Genomic DNA, 26386 nt, shown 5'->3' with positions numbered 1-26386 from the left:
CTAGTTACTTTTCTCTTGCTGTGAAGAGCCACTATGACCAAGGCAACATAAAAAGAAATTTAATTGGGGCTTGCTTACAGTTTTAGAGGGGGCATCCATGGCTATCACTGTGGGGACCCAGGCATATATAGTGGCTGACAGCCATTACCCTGGCAATATCACATGTTGACAACAACATTGAAGGAGAAAGAGACACTAGAATAGCATGGGGGTTTGGAACCTCAAAGCCCATACCCACTAACACACCTCCTCCAACAAAGCCACACTCCCTAATCCTTCCCAAACAGTTCCACTTATTGGGGATTAAGTATTTAAACATTTGAGCCTATAGGAGCCATTCTTATTCAAACCACCACACTGTCTTTCCTCCCTTTTGATCATTTGCCAGAGCATGTAGCTAAACTAATCCTTCTGTTCTAGGGCAATCATTTTATCTGGGACGTCAGTACAGACAATCTCATTTCATTAAAGAGCTGTTGATTTAATAATTTATTTAGAAATAGGCTACAACTTCCATTATAAAGCTCATCTGACATATGTAGACAGAGCCATTATTTTCCCAGTGGCAAGAAAGCTGACAGAATATAAATACAAATGCGCAGAGAACAATTTACCCTTGTATAATGTCTATACCTGGAAAAATATAATGCAGTGTCCCACAGTAGATGTAACTCGTAAAATTTTCACTTCCTGACCACTTGAAATATGGCCCTGTTTCCTATATCCCTACTCTTCACATACCTATTTGATAATGTCTCTTTATTTCAGTCCTGAAATGACACAGCCCCATTACCATGTGATCGAAGGTGCCAGGTGGGTGGCCATTACCCTGGTAACATCACAGATCTTTAGTTCTTAGGAAAGACAGGTGAACAGCGGGCATTCAGTCTGAGGCTCATGTACTTTGTGAGAATACATCTTCCCAGGTAGTTGGTTTGTTTTCTCTTCTGTTCAGCCTGAGGAGCAGAGGGATATATTTCACATCTCTATTGGTAAGGAATGGCTCCCCGTTCTTTTATAAGGACCTGTATAATTCATCCTTTGAATCTTTGCATTGATCTCTGGACATCCTCGAGATTTTCTTTCATATAGCTTTCAGTACAGCAAGCCGAGTGGGCTGGGCAGGGCAAGTACATGTGAGTGTGTGCTTGCCTGAATGTGCGCACATGCTCATGTGCCCTTTTGAAGCACCCTGATTGAAATGCCAATATCCTGTCGCTTTCTGGTCTGAATTTACTATGGCAATAAAACAGAGGTGTCTCCTGCATAGTGAAGGCAGCGGTTGAGCTGTTTTTATTTTCAGTTGAATCAGCTTAATAGAGATTGGTGCTCAGTCCCTTTCGGTTTCTGTCTCATTTCTCTCCTCTAGGACGTCTCATCAGGTGTTCAGTTTAGGAGGACGTTCCTCTCTGGAGCTGTGGCAGCTCTCTGTGTGGGGAGATACAGGGATGGCCATCAATCTCCAAGGTTGGTAGATGTGAGCAGAACGTGTCCAGAGTTTTATGGTTTTTAACTTCTTTGGGGAAGAATAAAGAACAAATATTGGCAAGGAAAGTTTTGACTTCTTCCTAGATCATCAGATGATAGACAATAGCTTGGAGTCTACAGGCTAAAAAAACACAGCACTTCATAATCATTCTCGGAATTCTTTGAGTTCTGAAGCTTTCAAGATGTTTGGAAAAATGACAGAAAAACAATAGTCAACAAAAGCTATCTTTCTAGATGAAAAAACACAAGGTATTTCTTTTATTCTTCGGGGGTTGATTTGGGTTCAAAAGTTGCCTGATCTATAAAGCAATCTTCTGGGCCAAAGTAAAGAAACACAGTGAGAAGCATAGCCCAATATAATCACAGAAAGTGTAGTGACAGCTCTGTCAACAATGGACCACATACTGTGATGGAAGGCTCATAAAATTATAATGCAGCAAAGGAATCCTCTTCACAGTAGTTTTTACTGCACCTTTTCTAAGTTTGGACATGTTTGGGTGCAAAAGTACCTCCCACTGTGTTATGACTGACTTTAGTATTCAGCATTATAACATTTGTAGCTAAGAGCAATACTTTGTATTGTATGACCCTGTTGTGCAATAATAGGATATTACCATCTAGACTTGTGTAAGTACACCCTGATGATCACACAACGACACCTATCACATTTCTTAACATTTATTCTCTTGTTAAATGACACAAATTCTAAGTTTGACTCTTTCTATGTCCTCATGTATGGAAAAGAACAGAACAGGACTCCTTTACTTAGCAACTCTTGCAAGTGTTTAGCTCTAGGATTAACTTGACTCTTGAAGCCAGTGGGTTCCAAAAAGTAAAACTGACTGAATGCATTCATCCTGTGAGTGTCAGATGCTCACCACCATCCCAGCATGGGAGCAGTGCCGATTCAAATATGCTTCTCAAACTTGCCTGTGAACGGTCTGCAAGCAGGAGTTTAGAGTAACCAGGAAATGGACACATGGGCATTAGAAAGGTGTGATGCAGACAGAGCATGATCAAGCTGTTCAAACATGCAGGAGAAAATGGTGGGTTGTTCAAAGCAGGGCAAACTGATATTAGGTAGAGAAATGGAGAATAATTTTGAGAAGGCAAGTGTGCTTCAAGTTTACAGGAAAGCAGACACCTGCTTTCCTGATGCTCAGAGAAATAGACAGGAAAAAGCAGAAGATAATATACACATTTTGGATCTATTTGTGCTGGACATGGGAGAGAAGGGAAGAGAAAGGGACGATCTTGTAGTCTAGGGCCCATTTTGGAATTAGGATGTATAAAGTTTTGGACTATGTCTAGGGGTCAAACAACATCAAATATAACAGAGGATAGACATCTAGGGCAGGGTAGGAAGTTTTCAGATATGTGGTATTTTCTGATATCCCTACTAAAACAAAGTGTGCCATTTTTACAATTCATGAATGCCATCAAAGTGTCCAATTCAGTTTAATTTTGTCATTGTCTATCTGATATTAGCATCAGAGCCCACAAGTTAGAGGGATCAGTCCCCCAAGTCATCAACAGCCACTAATGGAGTTCCTAGTTGACTCATCCATGCTTCATCACTGACACCTATAAATCTAGAGATAGCTGTGATTTTCAGCACTTCTTGGCCTGGGCTGAGGTCATTAATGATTTTTCTGGAAGGATTCACAGAACTCAAGAGGATTTTCTATTTACCACTATAAAAGAAACAATTCAAGAGCTGCCAAATGGAAGATGTGCAGGGCCAGGTGATGAGTGGAGGGATGCAGAACATCCATGCGCTCTAGGTACACCACCTTCCCAGCATCCATGTGATCTAGGTACACCCACTTCCCAGCATCCATGTGATCTAGGTACACCCACTTCCTAGCATCCATGTGCTCTAGGTAACCCACTTCCCAGCATCCATGTGCTCTAGGTACACCACCTTCCCAGCATCCATGTGCTCTAGGTAACCCACTTCCCAGCATCCATGTGCTCTAGGTACACCACCTTCCCAGCATCCATGTGCTCTAGGTAACCCACTTCCCAGCATCCATGTGCTCTAGGTACACCACCTTCCCAGCATCCATGGTCACTCTTTTGGAACAGGGTGGTGCTTGAGCCAGATTGGGTGAGGCTGGGAGTGGGTTACACTGCTGGTGTTTTGCAATGTCAGCTCTGCTTCTTGGCTTGGACTTAGCAAAAGTTAGAACAAAGATGACATAACCACACATGTCTTTCTTGCTCTTTTAACAAGAACTTCTATCATGGGAGAGATGCAAACCCTGGAAGGGATCTAGGCCCTGGCTAGTATCGGGTCTGGGATAATCATCAGGAGTAATTGCTTTTTCTCTGCCTGGCTGAAGATGATCCATCTTGTCAGCACTTGGCGTGTAAATATATGTGTAGAACGGCATGTAGAACATGCTGCCTAGCTGACTTGCATTATTTACTGTGTTCACATTTTTCACTTGGCTGTTGGCAGTGATCCTTAAAGGAAAGAATTTAGCTGAATGATCTCAAGTCAAATGAAGAGGCCAACTCAGGATTCCACACAACTTTAGGCTCATGTTTTCCTTTACTCTTATTGAGACTTTAGTTAGGATAATATTCCTTGAAACTCTATGAATTCAGTCTTATAATCTGTTTTACAAAATACCATAATGCCATTGCAGGATGGGCAGGACTAACAACTACTAGAAAGATGAGAGAGACAGTTCTTTAGGAGAGATTGTGATGAAGAGAGAGAGAGATACTAACATTCAATAACATGCATCACTTAGCAGCCCTGGGGTTGGGACTTGCCCTACTTTATCTTTCAGTTCTCTCGAGAGCTGTGTGACGCAGGACTGGGCTCTCCACTTTTCAGATGAGGAAATTAAGGTTTGTGGAAGGAAAATCAACTTACATGAGGTCATTTGATCAACACTACACAAACGTAGGCGTATACTCTTTCTAGCACATGATAGAAGGGGTGTGAGTAACCTGGGCACTCTGATTTAGATTAAAAAGGATAGACAAACAGTACCAAGAGTCTAGCTGCTACCTTGGACTGGTAGTAAAATAAAAACCAGCTGCAGCAGGTTGAGAACTCATTCTTTGATTCCAACATCCACCTGAAGATTAGGAAGATGAGATGTGATCATGAGTAGATAGAGTATGGAGCAGATTAATGGAACTGATCACACACACACACACACACACACACACACACACACACACACACGCATGTACACATATATACCCCCCACACACAGATACACATGCACACACAGATACACATGCACACACATGCACACCCACATACACACATGCACACACATAAACACCCAGATATACACATGCACACACATACACACGTGCACAGGTACACACACCTGCACACATGCACAAAGGTATACATACATACAGGCACACATGCACACACATGAACGGGTACACACACAGGTACACACACACATACACACAGACACACCACACACACACACACACACACACACACACACACACACACACACCCTTCTGTTGGAAGATGCTCATATTAATGACTGAAGAGACACAAGCCAAGCCTGGGGTCAATTGGGTAGCAAATATAATCTTTTTCAGGAAGGAACTCCCCACTGGGACCCAAGCAAGGGTCAGAAAAGAGGCTACAGAATTTGTATAGAAAAAACAGAAACAGATTCCTCTAATGGGTGCAGGAACAATGTTTTACTTTTAATGGATGGCATACAAGAACATCCGGCCCATCTGGTGTCTGCCACAGAATCCCTTTCTGTTTCTATAGCTTCTATGGTCTAAGATAATCATTACAGATTTCTGCAGGTAAACGTTCAAACAAAAGTTAAATTTACAGGCAAAATATAGAAAGCTCTTAATGTATTTATTAAGAATTCTAGGGTGAGATATTTGTGAGCACTCAAGAAATATTCAAAGATATAATAGGTGAGAATTTTACAAAACATAAGAAAAGCAAGGCTTACTTTTAAAGGCCTATGGGTAGGATATGGTGGTAAATGTATATAGTCCCAGCACTTCTATAGGTGTGGGTAGGGGGCTCAGTAGATATAGGTCCGACTAGGATACATGAAACACTCTGGCTCAAAAAATCGAAAGCCAGCCAGCCAGCCAGCCAGCCAGTCAGCCAGCCAACCAACCAACCAACCAACCAACCAACCAGCCAGCCAACCAACCAACCAGCCAACCAACCAACCAGTCAACCAACCAACCAATAAGGGCAACACACAAGGCCCATGAGCGTTGTGGTACACACTTGTAGTCCCAGGTACTTAAATGAGAGGCTGAGGCAGGAGGATCTCTTGAGTTCTGGAGGTAGAGATTAGCGTTGGCAACATATTAAGACACTGAATCTTATGTGTAGGCAGGCAGGCAGGCAGGCAGGCAGGCAGGCAGGCAGGCAGACAGATAGACAGATGGCTTGGAGATTGATTTGAAAATCCACAAGGCAAGCCAGACTTTCTTTAAAAAGTATGAAATTGCAGAGTGAGATGGTGAATAACTAAGAACCGAGTGGAAGTTCTGAAAGTGACAGAGGAAAAAACATCAGTTTACTCATAGAGATTTTGAAGAATTTCTTGTGGGTACCAGTTAACTTCAGAGAATAAAGGAATACTTTTAAGCTTAGAGAAAATAATACAGGAGCTAGATTTTGTGCCCAGAGATTTAAGACACAGGAATGCTGGTGGCACTCAGGTGTCATTCCGTATTCAGCCTTGTTTTCTTGGCAGGGGATATAAGAATATTGCAGTGCTGTATATGAATTTAGTAAGATGGTAACTATTACATGTTAGGCAATTGTACTTGAAGAACTTTAAAAGTAGGTTTATATATCACTTCAGTGATGATTGTTCTCAAACAAAGACAATGTCAGGCTTAGGGACAAAGCAGACAAGATGGGGGCCAAAGGGCATAGAATTAACGTCGTCTGACAAAAAGGAAATACAACAGGCAGGCTTATTTTTAATCTAGGAATGAGAAACTAGTCATATTTTAGTTTAAGCTTTCAGGTAAGTAATTCTAAAATTAAAAAGCACCATTTCAGGTTCAGAAAGAATTTAAGATATCATCCCCAGTTATTTCTGATGAAAAGTTATATTCCCATCCTAGTTTTTCATTTGCTTCCTTGTGCTAGCATCTCAGGTGAGCACCTATGAGCTGTTGTGTTTCAGACTGAGATTTGTCTAGGATGAATAGAGAGTTCCAAGGCCACTCGGTTTGGGTAGAGCGTCCTGCTTCATGATAACTTGAGCAAGTCTGGGTCTCGAACATTGAATCCTGTCTTTGTTCCTGGCTACACCTTCATGGGACAAGAGTTTGCTTTTATCATCCCGAATGAATTTTTTCGTTTAAGTCAATGACAACATTACAAAGATGTTGGCCAGTGTGAGCAATATCGTTCAATTGAAATGAAATCATGTGTTCCTGGAAGCTCAGAGCAATCAGTTTTTAGCAAAGAATTCACTCCAGTGGGACCCTGGTTCAAAATACACTTTTATTTATTTTTAACCCTAATAAGTTTTATTGGTAACTCTTCAAAATTATTCTGCCACTATTTAATTTTCTGCTTCCTGGGAATGATACTTGAATTTTCCTCCATTTATCAGTAGCTGGGTATAGAATTCCATAGAATACCTTTGACAGCACTCCAAACATGCATTTTACATTAACCTCTAGATGATAACATTTAGATAACAGATATATGAGAGAGTTGAGTAGGGTGTGTCCAAACTAAACTGAAACTGTTTCAGAGGGACTCACTCAAATGGTGACCCATGTACTTCTCTGTCCAGTTGTCTCAGCTCCAGCATTGTTGCCTCTCCTCATATATCTCCCTTCATATATTTCCAAAGATAAAGGTAAAAAATTGTGACCCTAAAACTATTATTATTTAGGTCATGGCATGACTAGACTTATTTACTTAAGAGTGTCTTTTTCTCCCCTCTTCGGTCATGTAGATATTTATCTCAGTTTTCAGTTTACTTCTTAAGTCCAGAATCAAAATGACACTATCAACACAGTCCTGGAGAAGCCTATCTCAGCAATCTGATCATATGGACAAGTAAACAAACACATGCCCCACTCCCCAGAAAGGCAAAAATTAAACACAAAGCAAAAAAAGAAAAAAAAAGAACTTAAAAAAAATCAATATGGGTCTCACTGTTTAACCTAGACTGGCTCTAGACTTGATATGTAGCCCAGGTTGGCCTTGAATTCAGCATCCTCCTACCTCATTCTTCTGCCTGAAGCCTCCCAAGTGCTGGTATCATAGATATGTAGTGCTACATATTTTTCTATTTTCTTCCCTATATGTTTGTACAAACCAGTCAAATTTGGATTAAAAATGAATTAAATTGTCCTTAGAGTCAAGATTCAAATGGATCACCAATACACACAGGAAAACGTAATCAGTTATTTTAGTATTTGACATTTACTGTTACATTTGTTTGTATCGTTCAGTGTAGCTGGCCCCATGCACACAGCATTTTAAGCAGAGGGCATCTAACTCTAAATTAATTAAAGTTAAAAGTTGAGTTCATTATTTGCACTGGCCACATTTCAAGTGCTCAGCTGCCGTATGCAGCCGTTACTTTTGCCATCAAGAAAGATGCATTACTGCAGATTGACCTCTGAATCAATGAACAGTTTCAAAGGTTAGTAATAACAGAGCAGATGATCATGTCCTATGCAAGGAGGTCCAGAGTTCTCTTCTGTGTCCCAGTGTCCCATCACCTGGAAAGACAAGCATTAAAATGGAAACACAAATGAATTTAAGGCAAAAATTATAAGAGCTGATGGGGGAAGGAATGAGGAATGGTAGGGGGAGAAAGAGGGGGGAGAGAAGGATGGGGAGGAGGTGAGACAGAGATAGAGACACAGACACAGAAAGTGAGAGAAAGAACATGGAACAAAGGTGACTAAGGCATAGGCACAGCACATGAGGGTGGGAAGAAAGAGAGGCAGCTGCTAGGCAGCTTTTGAGAAAGTAAACTAATGAGCTATCTGGTGACAATGAGCTATCCAGGTAAACCAGGTAACACAGTGAGGAGCTGAAGAGGTTGGCGGTACTTGTGGTACAGAGAGCATTTCAGACTTAACAAAGGGAAGGAACATGCGGGAAGGCTGAACAGGACAGAAAGACTGCGGTCTAGAACCTGGAAGCAGGTTGGTGGAGCTGAAATTAGATGAACTTGGCTGCACGTGGCAGGGGGTGCAGAGGGAGTGTGCATATACTGCGGCGTGAAGTTTGAGTTTTATTATGAATGTGTAAAATCCCTGAAGAGTTTAAAACAGAGGCATGATTTCTCTTCTTCACACTTAAGAAGGCTGCTCTGACTATAACCTGAGATCATCTTAGAGAGTGTCGAAAGTTAAAGATGAAAAAGACATACCTGGGCTAGGAGTCCTTCTGGCACTTTCCTAAGGCGTCCTGCGCTTAGCTGAGTTACAGCCGGTCCTTCATTTCCATGTGTTCTACATTTTGGGATTCAACCAGCCACAGATAAAAAAACGTTTGAAAAATGTTGTGTCTGTGAATATGCACAGACATTTTGTTCTGAATCAGGATCTCAGTGCATAGCCTATACTGATTGTGAACTCACAGTCCTCATGCCTTTACCTCCTGAGTGATAAGATTACAGGGTTATGCCACCACGCTTGGCTCAGACTTAAGTCATTATTCCTTAAGTAATAACTCCTTACACAGCATTTTCATTTAAGTAACTATTAATATGGAAACTGATAATTAATATGGAAATGATTTTGTGGGTCAGATGAAGCATTTGGTATGAGGGCCTTGAGCACCATACTGTCTAAGGGACTTGAACACCCTTGGATTTGGTGTATGGATGTTTCTGGAACCACTCTTCCATGGCTCCTGGAGGTTAACTATGCTTATTAATCATGAGCACAGGCTTCTAATCGCCTGTCCATTGTTTCCACTAGTCTGAGAGTTCCTTGAGGGCAGGGATGGAGTATTTATCTCCATGCTCTATAACATATAGATGATCAGTGATGGCCTTTCCTTCTTGCTGTTTGGAGATGGGCTCTCATAATAGCCAAGGATGGCAACCTGTTCAGTCTATAGCTCAGGGTAACCTTGAACTTCTGGTCCTTCTGTCCCTACTTCCCTATTTTGGGAACTATAGTCCTACACCACAACTCCTGACATGTGCTGTTAGGAACAGAACCCGGGGCTTTCTGTTGGTTATACTTTAAAAATGCTCTACCAGCTGAGATACACCCCTAAGTCTGATTATATATTTTAAAAAGTAATTAAAAAACTGTGTTGAACTTAAATTGATCCAACTTTGTTTTTCCTGTAACCGTAGTTTGTTCATCTTAAGAAGAAGTCTCCCTTAAGGAAATACCCAGCTATTAAGTTCTGTAAATCATATTTGATTGACATGAAATGGCATTTTAGATTAGGCATTATAGTAAGAATTGGTATATGAATCACAGATAAAATGAGCAATGTTTTTTTTTTGTTTGTTTGGAGTCAATAGACTTAATAGCAATGTTTAATTATTGGAGCTTTTCTGGATCATATAAAGGATTCTATAAGTAGAAGGAAGACAGCCAAATCTTCCCGGTACCCATCAGTGTGGAAACAAGGCAGGTGCTGCCTGAGGAAGCACCCGGCTGAGAGCCCAGCTTGACTTTTCTACCTGAGGCAAGGTTCTGTCAAGCTCTTAGCTCCCAACAGTTTGCTCAATGAGAATTTACACACCAGACAGCAACTCCTCTACAGTAGCACAGGATATGAAACACAAAAGTGGGAAGTAGATGAAATTAAAGATACATATGAAATAAATTTGAGGTTTCACAAAGTCATTTTGGGGGAGGGAGAACTCATTAGATTGCCGAAATGAATGACAGGGAGAACATATCCCACAGGCAGGGCATCATTCACCACAGAGTAATTCCGCTGTTGTCACAGGGCTCCGTGCAGAGGATGAATTGATGATGATCTTTCTTTTATTGAGATTTGGAGCTCACATCTCATTTATGTTTATGCCTGCCAGGTGGTGGAGTCTTTATTTGTCATTGTATTTCTTTGATGTTCCTTGATCTCTGCAGCTCGAGTTCATGGAAGCTGAATCCGTGAGGTAAGTACGTGCCAGAAATGCATTGGTAACCACTAAAGAAAAAAGACAGTGCTGAGGGAAGGGGTTTACTGCACAGGACAATGGGGATGAAGCGAAGACGAGGAAAGATTGATGCTCAATATCAGGAAGAAATACTCTGGCTCTCCAGCTTTCAGAATAATCTCCCAAGGGCCCCGAGAAAAGCCCAGGACTTGGTCATTTGCAAAGAGGTTGGATGATGTATTAGAGATTGTCTTGCAAGGGAGTCAAGTGTACTGTGGTGCAGAGAGTGAACTAAAAAAAGTCACAAAAGCTTCAAAATGGTCCTGTGTGGTCATGATTCTGCAAATTCAGCTATGTCTTGCATTACTTAATGCTTCTATGAATTTCCCCAAGCTGTACAGAAGGTCTGTCCTTCCAAATGCAAGCCTGGCTACGTGTGCATACCGATGGCTTGGCCAGCTAAGAAGGTAGCCATCTGTCCCTTCTAACAGAATTGCATTGGAAGACAAATTCACCCTTTTCTGTCCCTTTCCTAGGATTAAAAGATATCAGTATGGTTTTACTGTTGGAGGGCCTCATCTCTGCTACTTTTAGGGTGTTTGCCACATGTGGCATAGATGTTTATGTCCACAAGTGTCAACATGGGGCAGAAGATGCTGAGAAGTGTGGGCCATTGTACAAGTTTAAAAGTCCTCAGATAATATGAGAGTCTTGTAAAAAAAATCTCCCTGCACATGCCACTAGGCCTTCTGCATATTATAACTATTCCTAATGGTTTGACGTTAGGGAAAGGAATGTTTAATTCCCTAGAGATGTAAGAAGGCTGACTTTGTGGTGCAGCTCTTAGACACTCAAGGGTGAACACATTGAAGAACTGCTCCTTACTTTTTTCTTTTTATTGATCGCAGTTAATCTATGGGTTTCTTTGGAGAAAAGTCTTTGCAGCTGGAATTGGGATCCATTGCTGAAATGGCCACAAAACTGAGTCTGAAACACAACAGCCCCAGCGAGTCAGGAGTCCAAAGACTTGTGAGTGTTGTGTTTGTGGAGTTTTCTCATCAGTTTAGCTGGTTATTAGTTCCTTACACAGTAGATTCTGTGTTTGACTATGGCACTTACCACTTTGCCCACTTGAATATGAGTTATGGAAGCCCATGTTATGAGGTCTGAATTCCATTATTTCAGAGTGCTGGGGCCTGAGAGTCGGCTGCCTTCCTTCTTGTATAATAGCCCTAGTCATTCTTTCTTCATTGCGGTGTGTGAGGATGTTTGGAGATGTAGCCTGAGTACTTGCCATGATCACTCCCCACCTTTAAAAATAGATTAATTTATTCTTTGACAATTTCAAACATGATATAGTGCATTTTGCTTGTTCTACCCATTTTTCTTGCCTACCTTTACCCCTGTTACCAATCCCTTCACATTCATGCTTTAGCTTTTGTTCTGTGACTCACTGATTCTTTTTATTATTAATTAAGTCATTTATTTACGTTACACTGGATCTCAGTTTCCCCTCCCTCCTCTCCTCCCAGTACCCCCCTTCCCTCTCCTCTCTCCTCTTCTACCTCTCTTCCCTTTCTCCTCAAAAAAAGGGAGGTCTCCCATGGATATCAACCAGCCTTATCATATCTTTTATTGAGGGTATACAAGACAGCCCAGTTAAAGGAAGGGATTCAAAGGCATGCAATGTAGTCAGAGATAGCCCCTGATCTCACTTTAGGAGTCCCACGTGAAGACCCAGCTGCACAACGATTACATATGTGCAGAGAGGTTAGGTCTATCCATGCATGCTCTCTGGTTCAAAGTTCAGTCTCTATGAGCCCTTATGGACCCAGGTTAGTTGATTCTGTAGATTTTCTTGTGGTGTCCTTGACCTCTCTGGCTCCTTCAATCCTTCCTCCCCCTCTTCCACAGGATTTCCCTAGTGCCACTTAATGTTTGGCTATGGGTCTCTGAATCTGTTTCCATCAGTTGCGAGGTGAAGCCTCTCTGATGAAAGTTATGCTAGACTTGTCTGCAAGTGTAGCAGAATATCATTACTAGTGGCAGGGCTCCTTTCATGGGTCTGAAGCTAGTCATGCCATTGGTTGGCCATTCCTTCAAAATTCTCTTTCATATTTTACCCCTGCACTTCTCGTTGGCAGGACAAATTGTGGGTCTAAGATTCTGTGACTGGGTTAGTGTCCCCATCCCTCCATTGGAAGTCTTGCCTGGTTATAGGAGATGGCCAGTTAAGGTTCCATATCCCGTTGCTAGTAGTCTTAGTATGGGTCACCACCATGGATTCCTGGAAATTTCCATTGTCATAGATTTCTAGCTACTCCAAGAGATGTCTCCCACCCCCATCCAGTTGTCCCTCTCTTCATCTCCCTGCATCTCATCCCACCTGTTCCAATCCCTACCTCCTCTGTCATACAGTACCCTCCCTTCATCTATCCCCGATGTCTAATCTATTTCCCCTTCTCAGAACTCACTGATTTTTAAAAATATTTATTTTTTATTATTTGTGAATGTTTATTTATGTATGTATATGCCTGTATGGGTACCACACATATGCATAAGCCTGCAGAGGTCAGAAGAAGGTATTGGACCACCCTGAAACTAGAGTTACAGATGGTTGTGAACCACCACGTAGATTTTGGGAGCTAGAACCTGGGTTCAGTAAAGAGCAGTGAATGCTCCTGAGCCACCTCTCTAGCTCCTACAACTGACTGATTTGATGAGGACTGCATACACAGCATTTGGAAGCACAGGTTTGGAAGCACAGCACAGGTTTGGAAGTATCCACTGGAACCTAGTCAGCTCAGTGTTGGGTACAAAATTGAAGGTAGTGACCATATTCTTCCTCACTCCAATCTGTTAGTTGCTAATAGATCTGCAGGAAGGACTAGAATCCAATGAGCACTTCCAATCCAAGAATGACTATGACACTCCCAGTCTTCTGCAGGCCCAGTGCACACAAGCATAGATGCTGGGAGATCAGGCTGTGTCATGTCCTGGAGGTAGAGTTTTTTACATTGCTTCTCATCTTCCAACTCATTGGCAATGTTCCATGAGCTTGGTCACAGCTGTGTAATTGTCCTGTTTAGGTCCGAACACCAACTTGTCATTTATTCTAATCATCTTGGGCAGCTATGAGACTGACTATGTATTTCATTGATGTTCACATCAAAGAAAAGCTTCTTCGATTAAAGATGAGAATAGTATTTGTCTATGGGTATGAAAATAAGTGTTTGGATTGTAGTTTATGCCATGTAAATTTAGCTAAACAAAAATAGCAAGGTTCCCTCAAGGGTCTGTGACCTCTTTAGCCTATTTATTTATTTATTTATATTTATTTTTAATTCTTAGTTTATAGCACTAAGCATTTATTCCCCCCTGTGGAATGGGTCTCAAATCCAATATGGTTGGTTATCTTCATAATGATTGTGTCAATAATGCTCTGTTGATCACATTTTGCCTTGTAGGTTGCTTACTATGATTTGTAAATGCTTCCAGAGTGCAAGCCTAGCTCTGGTCACCCTTCCTAAGTGTGTACCATCGGAAAAAGACTCAAGGAACCGTCAGAACAGGGAAAATTTGAGTCAAATCAATATTATTAATTTTTTATTTTAAGCCAGGCCTCACATGTTAGGCATCATAAGAAATACAAGGTAGGGCTCTCACTTGAGCAGCACATATACTGAACTTGGAATGACACAAAGATCTAGTGTCTGAGCTAGGAAAACATGCAAGTCTGTGAAACATTCCATAAAAAGAAAGAAGTGCAAGCTCCTGCATTCAAAGTAAAGGAAAGCAACAGGAGGAAAACAGCCAACACAGGGCTCAGTGGGTAAGCAACACCCACTGTGAGGCCCAGCTGCTTCTTATCCCTGGGACCCACATGGTGGTAGGAGAAGTCTGAGACTCACACGTTGTCCTCCTACCTCATATGTATGCTATTGCACATATGTGTGCGCACATAACTGCACAAATAAAGTGTAATCAAAATAATAAAAAGATATAGAACTTAAGTGATGATGACACAGGACATACAGGTGATCAGTCTTCTGCCTTCCAACGTCGGCAAACAATTCCTTGACTCTCTAGATACCAACTGTTGTTAAAACAGCAGTTTGTGTAGTTAATGCACACTTTGCTCCTGTGCATGGATGACTGCCACATTGGGAAGCTCTCCGAACAACATTGTGTGAGCACAGTTAAGTCATTGGACATCAGTTGATCCAATTTCTTCCTTCCTTCAACCCGTTCTTCCGTCCTACAGGTTATAAGGCAGGGCTAAAACTTCTACACTTCTTATCAAGGCTTCATTGCCAACATACCTTAATCAGGAAGCTTACTGGTACCGTTAGCAATCTCATTTAGAAAGTCACTATCCATTCCAGAAACTCCAAAGAGTTAGAAGTTGTATAATCAGGAATGTGGCTAAATAGCAAATATCAATTTTTAAAATAACTCAACCACCATAGGGAAATTAAGAGGAAAGTGTTGAGGAGATTTCAAAGAGAAGAAAGATTTCATCCAGTTTTAAAAGATCTCATATTGCAATATCATGTAATGTCAAAGAACTCGGGCTTTTCCTGTCCTAGATTTGACATTTGGGGTAAATCTCACAGCCACTCTTCTCCTTCCTTATTGGTATTCTTATCCCACAAATGGGAACAGTGTTAAGAAAAATAAAGGACCCAGATCTCATCCAGGACAGAGCTTCCTGTGGTACAGGCATATTTTGTTTTCTTGTCTGCTCAGTCTTCCATAGGGTTTAACTCTGTACCATTTTTTGTTTGTTTGTTTCTAGAAACCACAAGAAAATGAGGAGATTACCGCATGGAAGTTGCAATTCCATTATCTGTCAGCCTCCAAAGATAAAAGGTGCCACCAGTGTATCCAGAAAGTAATTTTTCAGTAGCCATAGGTGACAAGAATTACATTTCTGCACCAGGACATCTTGATGTGGTACATCATAAATATTCAGGTTCTGCAGACTTTGAAAAAGATATAATATCTTCTTTCTTGGATAACATTGGCTTCAAGGTCAGATTCAGGATGACTTCCTATTTCTAATAGGAACTAAAAATTCTTATACATGAGAACAAACGAGCAGTTGGGGAATGGTCTGAGGATATTGCAGAATCTGAAAGCTGGGGGGCTTGGGTTTGGAAATCATGTCATGAATGAGATCACTGTGGATCTGGGCAAACAGGGAGCTAGATAGCTCTGTTCCCTTTCCATCTGTTCCTGTGGCATGGGATGAGAAGTTCTGGAGGGCAAAGAATATTCCCCTCCCCACCTAGCAGACCACATGTGCCCTGTTCTAGATAATGCATTGTTTCAGAAGCATGGGATTTCTTGCAGAATCATGAGCTTCTTCCTAGATTCATTTTGAGGGATGATCGTGTCCTCTGTGTGCTCAAAGGATAAAAAGGTTTCTGTGGAATGACCAGGTGACAAGTATGTAGAGCTTGACTGTATAGCTGTGATACTTCTATTCATATTAAAATGTCTTTTGTATGGTGCGAGAACTAAGAGAGAAAGGGGTAATTTGTAGCCCCTGTATAACATTTGCATCCAGTCTGTGAGTGTCAGGGGTAGGCTTGTGTAGAAGTCTCGGTTTAAAATTTCCAAACACGAACTCTGAACTTGCTAGTAATTCATTGAAGAATTGAGCTTGCTTGTCCATGCACTAGGTTCACTTTCTTGTCCCTGATAGGCAGAGTTCGCTGTGGTAGCTGTCAACCTCCTACTTGGTAACTACAGTATTTGAGAGGATGGGACAGCAAACACAGAAAGAGTGGCCTAAAACTTAGGAGAGTCCCATGAAGTTCACATACTGGGGGCAGAAGTGTTGAGTTCCTCCGAGCCTGACTCAAAGAGAGGTACTTTCACAAAGACTTTGGAATCTCTTTAAAACGTCCTGTCCTGAGACCACAGTACACCACATCCTGGTTTTGGTTCCTCTCAATAAGGGGTACCTTCAGAGCTCCTTATTCGAGTTTTAGAATGTTCTGCTCTGGTGTCATCAAGATGGGACTCCTTAGCACTGTACTGAGCCACATACAGGTTCAATTTCTCTTTTTTAGGGCAATCTCCTATCTTCTTCTCATGGGATTTTACAAGGTAGTCTAGGAGCTCTGAGCATCATGCCTTTCTGTCAAGGCTAGGGTCAGCTTGGAATACAAATGGCTCCTGCTGGCGTACTAGTATTTCTTTTGTGGAAACTGGTCTGCCAGATGATGCTGTATGCTAGCCTTGATTACTCAATTGTTTACATAGGTCATGAAATGCTGTAAAAGTATGTGTGGGCCCTGAGCAATTATTTGTACTAATGTCAAGCTCATCCTCTAACAGACCCTGTAAAGCTGTCTCCCAAAACATGTCACAAGATACTGACTCCACAGATCAGAAACTGAGAGCTAGAGAGGAACTTGTGTTCAAGTCCTCTGTCCTCTGTCAGAGATGGCATTGAGTCCTGATTTCTGGTTGTGTGGATACACAATAGATGGATGATAGACATTGTATACTTGTGCAATGACTTTCGGGAAGTCACTGAAGCTTTCTGAGCTCCAGTGTCCTTCTCTTTAAGAGAGGATAATGAGGCTGAAGAGGCGACTCAGGGGTTAAAAGCATTTGCTGGTCCAGTTCCCAGCAACCACAGGAGCCTTTAACTTCCACTCTAGGAGATCCAATATCCACTTGAGGCTTTCGCAGGCACTGCAGGCATGTGGTGTACAGACAGACATGCCGGCGAGACACCCGCACACATAAAAATAAGTGTAAAAATGACGATAATGGAACGCCTCTCTTCTGCGCTGTTTTGTGGTATAGAGGAGCAGACGCAGACTCAGGGCCAGGGCAACCTGCTGCTTTCCTTCCTTCACTTCTTTTTCCCTCAAGATTTTTTTTTTCTGTTTTGAAAGTGGTTTAATCATTTGACTTTCTGACAGAATGGTTCCGGTCTGTTGTTGTTGTTGTTGTTGTCTCTCAGTGTGTGTATATATGCATGTTTGCATAAAGACATGTGTGCAAGTATGAATCCAAAGCAGACATTAGCAGTCTTCCTTGATTGCTCTTCACCTTATTCAGTGGGTCAGTCTCTCAGTTAAACGCAGAGATCTTTGGTACTGGCTCTTCTGGGTAACCACCTTGCTCAGTAGCTCCTCTCTGAGGACTGGAATTACAGGTGGGCGGGTTCCTGGGTTTCCAAAGTCTTTTCCTTATACTTGGATGGTTAAGTGTTTAGCCAACAGAGCCATTTCCCTGATGTATAACTGGTCTAGTCTTAAACATCTCTCCAAGAAGAAACACAGGACAAAAATATTTTTCTGGGTTGGGTGTATAGGACCGATTCTGGATGCCACGGGATTGAGTGTTCCAGTTCCCAGGTAGACTGTTGTGAATGTGGCTATAGATGTCTAAGGAAGTGGGGCTCAGAGTAAGCCTGGGGGCAAGGGGAGAGAGCAGAAAGTGACAGAGGTAGGGAATCAAAAGGAGAGGTGTGTTCTTACTGTAGGAGTCTCCTCTTGCCTCAATAGTTAAAAAACTGACTAGGAGGGTTCTTCTCAAATTTGGGGTTCGCTGGGGAAACTTTATCCTCTCAGGCATCCCTTGGAGCCATCTGTAGGCAAAGAGGGCTCTCTAGGCTGCTTGCTTCCCTCCTCACCCTTCTCTTTCCCCTCTGTTGGCTCCTGGCTCTCTCCAGCCCTAGTTCCGCCCTCGTCCTCTTACTGATATCTGTTCCCTCAATCTCCTGCTCAACTTTCTTCTTCCCTTTCACCATTTGCCTTTTATCCAGAGTGAGGGCTGCTTTGTTTCCTGTCACTCATATCCCAGTATGGCATCCTCATGACCACTGGCCATGACTGAGTCTTCATTTGCCTTTTCTGAAAATTCACATTTATTTAATGCTTTCCTATTATTAAAGAGACTCTTGTCTTTCACCAACCTAGCCTCAGAGCCAGAACTTAAAAGTCTATGTCTATTCTTTGGAGTTTAAAGGTGATGTATTTTTGTCTTTCTTCCTGCTATCAAACAATTGCCATGTTAGTGAAAGTGGTGTGTGTGTGTGTGTGTGTGTGTGTGTGTGTATGCATGCGTGTGCGTGTGTATGCATATATATGTGTGTGCATATATGTGCATATGAGTGTGTGCACATGCACGTGTGTGCACATGTGCTCGTGTGTGCATGTGTGTGTGTGCATATGTGTGTATGTGTGTGCGTGCATGTGTGTGCGTATGTGTGTGCACATATGTATGTGTGTGCGTGCATGTCTGTGCGTGTGTGTGCATGTGCGTGTGTGTGTGCATTTGTGTGCATATGTGTGCATGTCTGTGTGCACATGTGTGTGCACATGTGTGTGTATGTGTATGTGTGTGTGCACATGTGCGTGTGTGTATGTGTGTGTGCATGTGTGTGCGTGTGTGCATGTGTGTGTATGTGTGTGTGTGAGTGCATGTGTGTGCATATGTGTGTGCATATGTGTGTGTGAATGTGTGTGTATGCGTGTGTGTGCATATTGTGTGTGGGTAGGTGTGCACTGTGTGAGTGTATGTGCATATGCGTGCGTGTGCGTGCACGTGTGTGCATGTGTGTGTATGTGTATGTGTGTGTGCGTATGTGTGTGTGCATATGTGTGAGTATGTATGTGTGTGTATGTGTGTATGTGTGCGTGTGCATGCACATGTGTGCACATGTGCGTGTGTGTGCATGTGTGTTCATATGTGTGCATGTGTGTGTGCATGTATGTGTGTGTATATATGTGTGTGTGCATGTGTGCGCGTGTGTATGTGTGTATAGGTGTGTGTGTGTGTGCGCACGTGTGTGTGTGCGTGTTTGTGCACGTATATGTGTGTGTGTGCGTGTGTGTGCATATGTGTGTGTGTGAGCTTACATGTGGGTGTGCATAGTGTGTGTGCGTGCGTGTGCATGCGTGTATGTGTGTGTATGTGCACATGTGTGTGTGTGAGAGAGAGAGAGAAAGAGAGAGAGAGAGAAAGAGAGAGAGAGAGAGAGAGAGAGAGAGAGAGAATACCTAAAGGACAAACCTATGTTCAAAGCTGTTGAATTTGTGCCCCACTGGCCAGAACATGAGTGAGTTTAAAACTCTATAGAAACATACACAAAATATTGTTAAAATGAAGAATTACTCTTAGTTCTGTTAATTATGGCCTTTGTGTAAACAAGTGTCTTGAGCTTCATATAAAGAAAATCGAGTCCAAGTGGTTTCCAGTAATAGAGTAGATAAGGATCATTCTTCTAAAATTCTAAGTTGTTAATGTCTGTGGGGTTGAGTTATTGCTGCTATAATAGCTATCGCTGGTGAGACAAAGTCCTTCCATCGGTACAGCTGGAGGACATAGTGATTGATCCAGCCCCTCAACTTTCTTGGGGAGCTTGCCATGGCATTATTCCTCCTTGGAGGAGGCATGCACACATTTGACTTCAGAGGAGTCAGGCCAGGCTTTGCTACTGACTAGCTGTGCACCTTGGATAGTGCATTAACTTAGCATCTCCTGACAATTTAAGTTTTCTTTCCCCTAAATTACAGGGAGAATACTTTGGTAGAAAGTGGTAACATCTTTATGTATGCTTAAGGACAGGGTTCAGTGTTGGCACCTAACAAATGTTTAAACACAGGTTGTAAATGTAGGGCATTGATAGACTGCTTTCCCAGCATGTACAAGGCCTTAAGTACCATCCCCAACATCAAGGAAAAGAAGAATTGCATAGTAGCTGCACAAAAGATATGAAATATATTCAAAGCCTACACTGGCCTGGGCCATGGTACTATGACTTAAGGTCAGTGTCATGGGAGTATACTCTTTTCTTAATCCTCAGAAGTTAGGAAACTTTCTTTGAGATTTGTGCCTTGTAGCAGAAAAAGCTGTTAGTACCATGAAAGTAATTCTATCCACACACTTCAGTAGCCTTTGACTGGGAGGTAGATCACATGCATCTAGATCTCTACAGAATGGGAAGTCAGTCACAAATGCACAGCCACTGAAATCTCTGTGGCAAGCCCTTCATTCTTCCTGTCCCATCATGTTCTGCATGAGGTCAAGCACTGAGTCTATTTCTTTTTCTTCATTCACCATTCTCAGCCCCTCCTCCATGTTGTGTAGCAGTTTTCTCTGAGACTGAAACATTCTATACTGAAAGGAAAGCTTCTTAAGCCCTAAGAGAAAATCATTTACAACATCCTCAATAAGTTCCTGAAACTGACCAAATTCACCAAAACCCTCCCTGACAGAGTAAGCAGTCAAGATGTCTAATATACTCTCAGACAAGCCAAGCTGAAAAGAAGAGACTGGACTGTCTCCCTGGAAGAAGCAGAGACCAACCAGTCAAGCTGCCTAGAAGAGGTTTAGATTAATTGAGTGATCAGGAAAGGATATTTGCCAACCTCCTGAGCTACGGAGAGGTGTCACCTGTGTGGCTTTGGTGAAGCAACTGTCTTTGAGTCATTTTTTGCTCCAGTAGGTAAGTAACCCCTGTAGTCCCGTAAGTAATTAAAAAAACTCATTGATTCACTAAGTTGAACTTTAGTAGTATCTATATTTTTGTCTGTCATGGGGTTCCCTTAGATATGTGTTGGATTTCCCCAGAAAATGTTTTATTATAAAATAACCTGGCATGGTGGGACATACCTTTAATCTTAGTTCTTGGGAAGCAGAGGCTAATGTCTCTTCTGAGTTTCATGCCAGCTAGGACTACTCAGTGAGGATCTCTCTCAAAATATACAAACAATCAAACAAACAAACACACAAACATTCCCCAACCCTAAACCCAGTCTTGCTATATAGTTCTGGGTGGCCTCAGATGTCTCAAGAAGCCGAGGCTGGACTTGAATTCTTGCCTTTTTCTTCTGTCTTCTGGGTGTTGAGATGGCAACATGCAGCTCCCAAGTTACAGAACCAATTACAGAAACAAATGAGACTCATTGTAGACAGTGGGAAAATAAAGAGGTGTTTAAAGGGAATCTGTATACTATTATTGCACTCAAAGATAATACTCACTAACCGGAACAAAGCTGTCGTAGAAATATGATATAGATTATTTTGTTTTGATATGGGATTTTATTATGCTGTTGAGGCTTGAGCTTATCGAATCAAATGATCCTCCCCGCTCAGTTTCCCAAGTAGCCAGAACAGACAGGCACTATAGTGGTATACAGGAGGAGTTCATTGTGGCTGAAAAGACCAACCCTTCAGGTTATAGGAATATATTAGGGAGAAAAATTGCAGGTTAATAGCATAGAACAGATCCTCAAAAGATCATAGAGGAGAACTTCCTCAAATCCAGATACAGGAAGCACACAGAACAATAAATAGAAAAGACAAGACAGGAAACTGCCCATGGCGTATCATATTTAAAACATTAAATACAAAACGAAGAAAGAATATTGAATGCTGCAAGATAAAAAAACATAAGTCACATACAATGGAAAGGGTATCCGAATACAGATAATTTCTCAATGGAAGCGTTGAAAGCCAGAAGAGTGTGGAGCAATGCATTCCAAGTCTTAAAAATACCAGTCCAACAAAACTTCTTCCATAACTGATGGAGAAAAAGAATGTTTCATGATAAAGGCAACCTTAAAAATAACTATTAAACAGATCAAGTATAGGAGATTGGGGATTTAGCTCAGTGGTAGAGCGCTTGCCTAGGAAGCTCAAGGCCCTGGGTTCGGTCCCCAGCTCCGAAAAAAAAAAAGAAAAAAAAAAGGATCAGACAGCACTGTGTGAGACAGGTTAGGGATAGGCTGGCTGGCCTGGTGATGGTGGGAAGAGGCGCAGTGGAGAAGACTGGGCTTCCAGTGTCAAAAGATAAAGCCATCAATGACTGCACATGTCCAGCTGCTCTGTTAGAGCCAAACAGACCAAGTATGAAGAAAATAGAGGAAGCAATATTTTAGGCTGAAGAGAACAAGAGTAGTGAAGAAACTGTGAACAGAAAACAAATGAAACTATAATTACAGAAATGCAAAGTGCTATTGACAATGCAAGACACCAAAAATAACCAATACACTGACTGCAGTCAGCCTACACATTTCAATAATAACTTTCAATATTAATGACCTCAATTCTCCAGTCAAAAGACACAGACTGGCTTAACAGAGCAAGAACCAAAATCCTCTGTATCTATAAGAAACACATATTAGTTTTAAAGACAGCATCACCTTAGAGTAAAAGGATGGGCAAAAATACTCCAATCAAATGGGACAAGGAAGCAAATAGCTATCCCTACCCTATGGTCTGACAAAATGAACTTCAAATGCAAACTAATTAGAGGAGATAAATGGGGGGGGGTACTTCATTATAATCAAGGGAACAGGTAAGCAAGAAGACAACTATTCTAACCATACATGCAGCAAACTCTGGTGTAAACAAACTTATAAAAAGTGAACCAGTGGAGTTTAAGACACTAATTGACACAAACCTATTAATAGTAGATAATTTCAACATCACACTTTCTCCAATACACAGGTTATCTGAGCACAAGCAGTGGGACAGAATTAAATGACATCATACATCAGGTGGACTTAATAGCTATTGACAGAATATTCCTCACAAATGTCAAAAGACATGCTTTCTACCCAGCAACACATAGGGGCTGCTCTAAAATATACTACACTGTGAGACACAAAATAAATTTTAACAAATTCAGAAACATTGAAATAAGTTCAAATACCTTTAATAAATTCACAAACTCACGGCGACTGCACAACTCATTAATGAATGATGAATGAGTCAAAGAAACTGAACAGGAATTTTCTTCTTTAGAATGAGTGAAAATGAAAAGACAATCCAGCAAGACTTCTGGGACAGGTCGGAAGTGTGCACATTAAAAATTAGAAGGAGCCAGGGGAATCCAAAGGCATGGAGGGAGGCAGAGTGTGGGGCCACAGAGAATCCCGCTGTGGTGGCAAAAGAGGTCCTGGCTGAGGTAGCAGGCATTCTAGAACCTATGTTGCTCAAAGGTCATGGGAGAGTTTGTGAGGGACTCTCGGGAGAAAGGTAGTTGCTTTGCTTGTTCTTGAAAGTAGTAAACTTCTTACAGCATCTTCTGGCTCAGAAGAATAACACAGCCCAGAACCCAGACACTTTGGTTTCTGAAAATATAAGTTGACCAAGGCAACTGAAGCTAAGGAACACTGGAAGTAACTTGAGGCCACATATCTGGATCATGTGGACACCAGGAGATGTGCCCTGACCCAGGTCTTACCCCAGGTAAGAGGCTCAAAGGAAGTACACAGAGCTTCAGAAGGCTTTTGAGAACTCCAGGCCGAGAAGCAAGTACTTGAGGAGAAACTTCAATAGGCTCAGAAGCGGTGGCAGCTGCAACAGAAGCCTTTGCAGAGTCTGACAAAGATTTCTGCAAAGGTAAAGGGAGGTCAAAAGAGAGTTCTGGAGAAGCTTGACAGATCACACTGGGAACTTGAAATCTTGAAGCAGGAGAAGCTGCAGAGACCTAACTCCAGCTGCTGTGTACACTGTAGAATAAGCTGATCATCACTGAGGCCAAGGCTAAAGACAGCGGTGTCACAGGACAACCTGCCCTGCCACCCAAGTCGCCCTAAAGGAACAAAGAGAAACACCGGCTGGCATGGAATACCTTATCCAAAGGGAATAAGAAGTGGCGTATATGCTTGTGCTTGAAAAGTGAGATGATTTAATGATGACTCAAGAGCCAAGGAGTATGGACTGAAGGAAGTTTAGTTGAAATTGACAGCTGGTTGCGAAGCCTATTAGCAGGTCTTCAGGATAGATGTAGTGAGATGCAGCAAACCTGGACTTGGGCTGAAGAACCTGCGACAAGAATGTTGACCCATTGCACGGAGATGGGCTGTCTGGGAAACCTTAGACTGTTGAGACATTTATGGGAACAGGAATCAATCTTTCATGAAGTTCCTCAATTAAAAAAAATCAGAAAGAGCACAAAAACTAGCTTAATTATAAAACTTAACAATTCAGAAGAGCAAGGACAAAACAGACAAATAAAAAAAAAACCCAACGCAGTTTGTAGCAAAAAATAATAAAAACCAGTGCAGAAATTAATGAAACACAAAGAAAACAACAACCAATGAATCTAAGAGTGGGTGTTTTGAGAAGATAAATAAGACTGACAAACTCTTGGCCAGGTTAAACAAAATAAACAGAGAGAACACCTAAATTAACACAATCAGGAATGAACAGGCAAAGTTACAACAGACACCAAAGGAATTCAGAAGACTGTAAGGGAATACTTTAAAAATCTGCACTACACTAGCTGGGTGGCAGTGTCCCAGCACTTGGGAGGCAGAGGCGGGTGGGTTTCTGTGAGTTTGAGGCCAGCCTAGTCTACAGGGTGAGTTCTAGGACAGCTAGAGCCACACAGAGAAACACTGTCTTAAAAAACCGAAGGGTGGTGGTGGTGTATCTGTACAACATATTTAAATGGAAAATCTAAAAGTCGAATAAACCAAGAAGAGACCAACAACTTAAACAGACCCAAGCAACTAAACAAACAAAAAAGACTTCTAGTTTAAATTGTTCAGGGCCAGATGGAGTCACAGGAAAATTCTACCAGACTTTCAAAGATATATAGTCAGTCCTTCTTGATTCAAAAATGCTTAGTAAGATATTTGGAATTTGAATAATGTGTATATTAAACATTTTATCTACCTTGATTATCCCAGAGATGCAGACATGGTTAACATACTTCAGTCAGTAAAAGTAATAAACTACATAAATGGCCCCAAAGATAAAAAAATATCAAATGATCATGTTAATAGATTCAGGAAAAAGGCGGTAGCATAATCCAATGAATCTTCATGATTAAATTCTAGAGAGAGAGTAGGACTAGAAGAAACATGCCCAACATAATAAAAGCTGTGTGTGAAAAACCCAGGGCCAGCGTCATCCTACATGAGCAATTCAATTGAAGTAAGGTATGAGATTTTGGCTCCCCACTAACCCCCTCCTGTTCCAAGCAGTAACCAGAGCAGTAAGGTGAGAGAAGGAGATTAAAGGGATGCATATAGAAAGAGAGAGAGAAACTATTTCTATTTTCAGATGACATAATATTAAACATAAAATATCTCAAAAATAATTTCAGAAAATTTCTAGAATGATAAATTTAACAAGTGGAAGGATACAAAATCAACTTGCAAAAATTTAATAGCTTTTCTATATACAAATATTTAGAAAGAGAGGTCATGGACTTGTTCCTAATCACAATAGCCCCCCAAATTATCTAGGAACAAACCTGATTTAGGAGGGGAAGGACCTCTATAATGAAAACTAGAAGCCTCTGAAGAATAGAGAAAGAAACTGGAAAATGTAAAGATGTCCTGTGCCCATGGATTGGTAGAATAAATATTATGAAAAGCTGCTTATAGATGCAGTCAAGATCCCCATCTCATTCTTCATATGAATAGAAAAAAACTATCCTGAAATTTATATTGAACATCACAGACCACACACTGGTAACACAAACTTGCTCCCTGCCTAAAAAAATTTTGGAGGGCTCACGATTCCTGAAACCAAGATACATTACAGAACCATTGTGATAAAAACAGTATGGCACTATACATGTAGACCAATAGAATGAAACCAAAGACCTAAATATGAGTACATGTAATGTTAGCCACTTTATATTCACAAGGACACCAAAAGATACACCCAAGAAAAGAAAGCATCTTCAACAAATGGTGCTGGAAAAACTGGATACCAGCACATAGAAGAATGAAATTAGTCTTATATCTTACACTTTTCTCAAAAAAACTAACCACAAAGGGATCAAAGACCTAAATGAAACACTGAAAGTACTCAAA

The 26386-nt window shown here is 41.5% G+C and overlaps 1 long non-coding RNA gene and 1 pseudogene across 1 annotated transcript in view; both read left to right on the top strand.

Moving 5' to 3' along the window:
• Window positions 1–26386, top strand: part of LOC148000187 (uncharacterized) — a 103668-nt gene that overhangs the window by 16176 nt on the left and 61106 nt on the right. Inside the window, exons 2-5 of the long non-coding RNA XR_015641694.1 lie at window positions 1370–1467; window positions 10509–10592; window positions 11483–11603; window positions 15373–15446. This is a non-coding gene — a long non-coding RNA (uncharacterized LOC148000187). The remainder of the gene's footprint in view (window positions 1–1369; window positions 1468–10508; window positions 10593–11482; window positions 11604–15372; window positions 15447–26386) is intronic.
• Window positions 23485–24151, top strand: LOC103694101 (ZW10 interactor pseudogene; annotated as a pseudogene).

The sequence above is a fragment of the Rattus norvegicus genome, chromosome 17 (genome assembly GCF_021556685.1).
Source record: "Rattus norvegicus strain SHRSP/BbbUtx chromosome 17, alternate assembly SHRSP_T2T, whole genome shotgun sequence".
Lineage (NCBI taxonomy): Eukaryota > Metazoa > Chordata > Mammalia > Rodentia > Muridae > Rattus > Rattus norvegicus.
The sequence above is the reverse complement of the archived record's forward strand: the minus strand, read 5'-3'. Positions and strand labels throughout refer to the sequence as shown.